The sequence below is a fragment of the Marmota marmota genome, unplaced genomic scaffold (genome assembly GCF_001458135.2).
Source record: "Marmota marmota marmota unplaced genomic scaffold, marMar, whole genome shotgun sequence".
NCBI lineage: Eukaryota > Metazoa > Chordata > Mammalia > Rodentia > Sciuridae > Marmota > Marmota marmota.
In genome coordinates this window covers 5526131-5533305 of record NW_026000108.1, presented here as the reverse complement: position 1 = coordinate 5533305, position 7175 = coordinate 5526131, and the positions used below count along the sequence as shown (strand labels likewise).

The following is a 7175-nucleotide window of genomic DNA, read 5'->3' as shown; positions in this document are numbered from 1 at the left end:
GAAACTATTAAAAAAGATCTGTCTACACCCAAATTTCAAAAATAAATAAATAAATAAATAAATAAAAAGACATAAGTGGATTTTTTGTATTGATTTTTTACCTTGTAATTTTCATAAACCCACTTATTATTTCTTATTAACTTATTTTGGTAGGTTCCATCAGAGTTTTGTACACAGGGATCAATGTAATCTGTAAAAAAGAGTCTTATACTTCCCTTCCCTACCTGGGTGTATTTTATTTCCTTTTCTTGCCTTATTATAACTTATAGATTATAGATTATAGCTATAATCTTCAATAAAATGTTGAACAGAAGAGGTTAAAAACACTCATTCTTTCCTTAGTCTGGATCTTAGGGAAAAAGCATTGAATTTTTGCCACTAATTATAATGTTAACTGTAGATTTAAGAATTATCTTTAAGTTCTCACCTTCTGAGTTTTCTGAGATCTTCAAAAACCAGAAGTGGATGTTAGATTTTGTAAAACATCATAAATTCTATGAATTTATGATGATGATATGTTTTTTCTTATTCATTCTGTTGAATATTTTGAATTGATTTTTATGTTAAACCAGCTTGCATTCCTAAGATAAACCCCATTTAGTAATGATTTATTACCTTTTAAATATATTGTTGGTTCTAAAGTTTTAATAATTTTTTTTTGCATCTATGTTTGTGAGGGGTGTTGGTCATGGTTTCCTTATTTTTGATTATATTTGTTCTTTGGGTAATAATGGCTACAAAGGGTGAGATGTTGAATATTTTCTCCTGTTCAGTTTTCTGGAAGATTATGTATAGAATTGATATTATATATTTCTTACATTTTTGGTAGAATTCACAAATGAAGCCCCCTAGGCATGAAGTTTAGTTTGAGGAAAGTCTTTTAACTACAAATTAAATTTCTTTAATAGATATAGGACTATGTAGGTTATCTGTTTCTTCTTGAGAGAACTTTGGTCATTTGCGTCTTTTAAGGAATTTTAAAAATTTCATCCGAATTGTTGAATTCGTTTGTATAAATTTGCTTATAATCTCTTATTTTTGCTATCTGTAGAATCTTTAGTAAAGTAACCTCCCTCATTCTTGATGATGGTGAATAATGTATTTATCATTTTTGTTCTGATCAGTCCAGCGAGGAGTTGATAATAATATTGAGCTTCTCAAAGAACTAATTATGTTTTCTCATAAGTTCTTGCTTCCTTGATTTCATTCTGACTTTTATTATTGTCTTTCTTCTATTTAATTTGATTTTGTTTCCTATTTTTCTATTTTTTAAAAAATGTATCAGTTATTTAATTATGTTCTTGGTATGAAATTTAGGACACCAAAATACGGAATGCTTCCTGAATTTGCCTATCCTCCTTGGATGGGGCCATGCTAATGTTCTCTGTATTGTTCCAATTTTAGTATATGGCACTGTTTGGCTACTTTTTTTTAAAAGGAAGAAGGTGAGATTATTGATTTCAGACTCTACTTCTTTTTAAATATAGACACTTTTTGTGCTATATATATCCTGCTTTAGCCACATTTTGAAACTTTCAATATAGTGTGGTTTCATTTTCATTCAATTCAAGACATTGTAAATATCTTTTTTGATTCATTCTTTTACCTATGGATTTCTTTATCAGTGTATTATTTAGTTTCTAAATATTGTAGAGGCTTTCCAGATACCTTTTTAAAATTGATTTTTAATATAATTCTATTATAATCAGGGAACATTCTTTGTGTGATTTGAAAGAATTTGAACTTCTGGGTACTTGATTTATGGCCAACATATGCACTATGTTGGTGATGTTTTTTCAGTTCTGGGATTGAATCCAGAGCCTTGTGTATGCAGGGCAAGCACTCTACCACTGAGCTGCTACATCCCCAGCTCCTGCTGAATGTTTATGTATGCTTGAAAATAATATGTGTTCTGCTGTTGTTGAGTGTTTTTAAAATCTCAGTTGGCTTAAGTCAGTTGATGGTATGGTAAATAACTGCTGTCCTCCTCAGTGTTCTATCTTATCATTTCTGCCAGTTACTGAGATGGAGTATTGAATTTGACTATAACTGTGAATTTGCCTAAGTGTATTTTTAATTGTCAGTTTTTGCTTAACGTTTTAAAACTCTGATATTATAGGTGTATAAATGCTTAGAATTTTTATGTCCACTTTATTGAGTCCTTTATCATTGTGAAGTAGCCCTCTGAGTCCCTGGTAATATTCTTTGCTGAGATCTACTAGGTCAGATGCTCATACAGCCTCACTAGCTTCCTTTGTTTAGGGCTTATTTCTCTTTTGTCTGGGGGACTTTTCTTTTTTAAACATTTATTTAGGGGAGGTTTGATGTTGATGGTGATGTTTCCTCTAAGCTTTTCTATGTTTTAAAAGACTTCTGTTTCACCTTCATTTCTTGCAGGTATTTTTGTAAAGCATGAATTCTAGGCTGACAGTGGTTGGCTTCAGAACCTGAGATCCTGCTCCCTGTCTTATGCCCCACCCCTCTTCTGATCAGTGGTCTGCCGGTCATTCTGACCACATCTCCATGTGTGATGTGTGTTCTTTCTTCTGGTTGCTTTTAGTGTTGTGTGTGTCTTTACCTCTGGTTTAAGTCAGTCAGTTTATGAGAGTCTTCAGTGTCATTTTCTTCTAGTTTCTTTTGTTTGAATTGTGTTAAGGATGTTTTACCAACTTTGGAAGATTTTGGCTATTTCTTGAAATACTTTCCCTTCCCATCCTTTTCACCTCTGTTTCTATGATTCTGTTCACATGTGTGTTATTTTTTTTTTTTTTTGGGGGGGGGTCTATTTCTATCTTTGTGTCACTGTGGGTAGTTTCTGTTGTTATGTCATAAATTTCATTAGTCACTTCTTTTGCAATGTCAAATTTGTCATTAGTAACATCCAGTGTATTTTTTAGTTCTAGACATTGTGGTTTTTTTCATCTCTAAAAGTTTGATTTTTGGGGTTACTTTTTAATATGTAAATCATTCATATAGATCTCCAAGCAGGCAGAATATGGTTATAACCACAGTCATGAACTGCCAATCCTAACATCTGTGCCATTTCTGGGTCTGTTTCTATTGATTGATCTTTCTCATTCATGGGTTGTATTTTCATACTGCTTTGCATGCCTAGTGATTTTTCATTTGGTTCCAGGAATTGTGCATTTGACCTTGCTGGATGCTGGATATTTTAGTATGCCCATAAGTCATCACGAGTTTTCTTTGGGGATATAGGTAAGCTACTTGGAAACAGTTAAATTCTTTGGGGTACTTTTAAAAGTCTTGTTACGTGGGAGAAGGACATCACTTAGTTTAGGGAAGGTTTTTTTCCCCCACTTGAGCATTTACCCCGTTGCACAAATAATCAGGCTTTGCCCTGTAGCCAATGGGAAGAGGAGGTGTTCCTGGACGTGCATGAGACCCAGAGATTTTACCCTCTCCCAGTTTCTGAGTTTCCTTCCCAGCCTCAGTCGCTGCACTCCTCACATTTTCTGACTTTCCCTTGTCTCTTGGTGAGCTCTGGCTGCTTAGCCTCCCTGGGCCCTCAGCTTAGTCATTCCCACTCAGGGAGCTCACTGGGCTCCACCTGGGCTGCTGCTTCCCGCCACTTCCAAGAACATCTCCTGAGGCTGAGTTTGACAGACAGCCAAGTGACCCCCTAAAGACCCCCATCCCAATCCCAAGAGACCATGAATATGTTATGCTACTTGGCGAAGGAGAATTCAGGCTGGATGTGGAAGTGAGGCTGCTAATCAGGTTGACTTTGAAAAAGGGGATCATCCTGGATCATCCGAGGGGACCCCTGTAACCACAAGGATCATTGAAGGTTAATGAGGAAGAAGGTTAATGAGGCCGTGGTAGAGCCAGACAGAGGGCAGTGAGAGAAAGGGCTTGGCCCCCAACAAGAAGCGTGGGCAGTCTGCAGAGGCCAGGGGAGGCAAGGTAAGAAACTGTGGCATCTAGAGGGAACTGTCCTCTTCCACCACCAGGTTCCAGCCCCAGGGGGTTTTGCTGCTAATGTTGTAGCGATCTGTTACAGCAGCAACAGGAAACAATGATACAGACCCGCACCATGGTGAAGTGCTGTTCTGACAAACTCTGAACTGTGTGGAAGTGGCTTTGCACAAGAGGCACAGCTTAGAAGCATTCTGGGATTCTTAGGAAAGGTCCAAGTTGCCCTGAACCGCCTGGTCACAGAAATACAGACGTGAGCAAGTGTGTGGTGGGTCCTCAGGATCAGGCAAGGGCAGCAGAGAAACCCGCATTGTCCTGGAGAACATCTGGCTCACTGCCATCAGCTGTTAGTTGAGCCGTGGATCTGGAAGGTGCTGCTGGTGAAGGCTCAGAGGAAACTTGGAGCTTGCTGTTGGGAACCCGAGTGAGAAGAGTCCTGTACGGTGGCAGAGGACTTCGTGGGCTCGTGACCCACTTTAATGGAAAAGCAGAACTTGTCAGTTCTGAAAGTGGAAATTTAGCTGAGCGGGTTTCTAAACATTTTCCCCAATACACCCTTCCACCCCTTCCCAAGCCACCCCTGCAGCCACACTGCCAAGGCTGCCTCTGCCTAAAGCTTCGTTGGCGGAGGCCACAGCACATACTCTTTGAGGCCCCTTTTGTGCACGTTATAGTTTGGAGATTCTTTGTGCCTGGTGGGTCTATTGGAAGTTCATTTTTTTGTTTTTTTATTACTGAGTAGTAAATCACTGCATGAATACCACAGATTGTTTACCTGTGTTTCCATTAATGGACAGTTTCCAGCTCTGGCTATTATAATAAAGCTATAAATATTTGTTAGCATACATTTTCATTTTTATTATATAATGTTAGCGTTATAGCATTCTTTGGGAAAGAATGGGGCCTTGAGAACTGAAAGACAGACAGACGTGCAGATTCTGATGACAGTGAGAACCGTGAACCCTGAACTCCGCCAAGCCTCCCTTGCCATAGAAGTAGCCGTCCCCCATCTCAGGAGGTTGGCCTCCTGTGGCCTGAAACTGCAGCGAGCTTCCTGGGTGGGGGCACCCAGGGTCCTGCTGCTTATGGAGCAGTAACTCCCTATTTCCCAGCCCTCAAAACCCCGTTCTGCTTTCTTCTCTGTGGTTTTGACTCCTCTAGGGAGCCCAGCCGCACTTGCCCTCCTGTGCCTGGCTTCTCTCTCTTAGCATAACGTCCTCAAAGTTCGCCCAGGTCTAGCACGTGTCACAGTTTCCTTCTCTTCTGAGGCTGAACAACATTCCATTGATTGGATCTACGACGTTTTTTTGAACCCACTCATTTTCCAATGGGCACCTGAGTTGCTTCCATGTTTCAGCATCAGTGATGGTGCCCGAATATCTCCCTGCTCTGAATTCTTCCGAGAATAGACTCAGAAGCAGAATTGCTGGATCCCATGATCATTCTTCCCTCACTTTCCAAGGAGTGGCCACAGGTTCTCCATGATGCCCCATTTTCCACACCCACCAATGCTGCACATGGTCCGATCGTTCCACCTCCTCCTCCTTTCTTCCCGTTTGTTTGAGAGCCGTCATTCCAGGGAGCTGAGGTTGGCATTTCATGGAGGTGGGATTTGCTTTCCCAATGACCACTGGTGGGGAGCACTGCTCATGTGACTGTTTGTATATCTTCTCTGGAGAAATGTCTGTTCAATCCTTTGCCCATTTTTGAAGAGTGTTTCCTTACTGGTGTTGAGTTTCAGGAGTCTGGTTCTGGATGTTGATTCCTTATCACGTGCGTGATTAGAAATTCTCCTCTCCTGCATGCTGCTTTTCTGTTCTCTCCATAGCAACTTCTCCTTTTCCAGTGCTGAGGATTGAACCCAGGAGTGAGCTACCCCTGAGCTACAGCCTCACTCTTTATTTTTTAAATTTTGAGTCAGGGTCTCTGCGATAGTCATTCATTCATTGTAACCAAAATACCTTACAAAATACTTGGAGGAGCAAAGGTGTGGTTTGACTCGTGGTGTCAGAGTTTTGGTTCATGGTCGCCTGGCTCCACTACTCTGGGCCTGAGATGAGTCAGAATGTCACGAAGAAGGGGCAGGTTGCCCTCAGGTGAACCATCTCTGTGTACGCGGCTTGGCACACGGATTCATTTTGCTAACCGACTCTGTCCTCCACCAGGCTGTGCCCGGGGTTTCCCGGGAGCAGGTCAGATTCCTCAGGACATGGTGACACCAGGGCAGTGTGCTGGACCTTTTGGGGGCTCCTGAGATGTACTGGTGAGTTCTTCTTCAGACATTGAGCTGAAAGACAGGAGAGTCAGACAGTGTCGCCAACAGGAGACTGTGCTCTCCCGACCTGCTACCACAGGAGCCCCCAGCAATGCTCTGGGGAGTTTGTCACCGTGCCTAGCAGGAGCTGACTCTGGCTTGGAGGAAGCCTCTCGACGGTGCAGCCCCCAGGACCTTAATGGGCCTCCCCATGCTGTCTCCGCTGGGCTGACCGGCGCCCTGGCTCGGGCTCTCCCAGCCTCCCTTTCCCACACTCAGGCATTTCCTCCACAGGCTTTGCAGTGTCCGTGTGTGTCTGCCCCTTGGAGGACCTGGACTGGCCCAGGGAGGAGAGGACAGAGCAGGTCACGTGTCTGCAGTGCCGAGGCCCAGGCCCAGCGTGGGCATGGGGCCTGCCCCCTCCCAAGCTCAGCGACGGGGCCTGAAGAAGGGGCCAGGGGACGCCCACTCCTCGCACTGACCCCGTGGAAACCAAGTGAAGCACGCCTGTGTGGCCACTGCCGCCTTCCACATTGCCCAGAAAGGTAGGCTTCGTGCACATGCAGAGGTAGAGGCGGTGACCCGGGGCCCGGGGCCTTCAGGGCATGTCCTGACGGGAACTTTGGGAACATGGAGCTCCTAGGACCGACTCTGGACCAAGCTGGAGTGACTAACGGACAGGAGGCCAAGCCCTGCCCTGAGGGCCTCATCTGCCTGACTCAAGGACACAGCCTGGGCCCATGGCCTGTGGCTCAGCGCCTCAACTGACCAGGGCGGGGCTCCTGGCCGTGTTGGAAGGAAAGTCAGCCCAGCTCTGAGACAGGCCCGTTCCCAGGATCTGAGGATGTGGCCGGGCTCTCGGGATCTGCGCTGAGCCCGGGCAGGCCCCCGTGTGGGGCTGGTTCCAGTTCCTCTGAATCTGACACGATGACTAGATAGTCATTCTCTGAGGCTCCTATTTAATTTATTTTTATTCCTAGCAGCT

The 7175-nt window shown here is 43.6% G+C and overlaps 1 pseudogene; it reads right to left on the bottom strand.

Moving 5' to 3' along the window:
* Window positions 1–1322: 1322 nt before the first annotated feature.
* On the bottom strand, window positions 1323–1422 carry LOC125611004 (annotated as a pseudogene).
* Between the last annotated feature and the right edge of the window lie 5753 nt (window positions 1423–7175).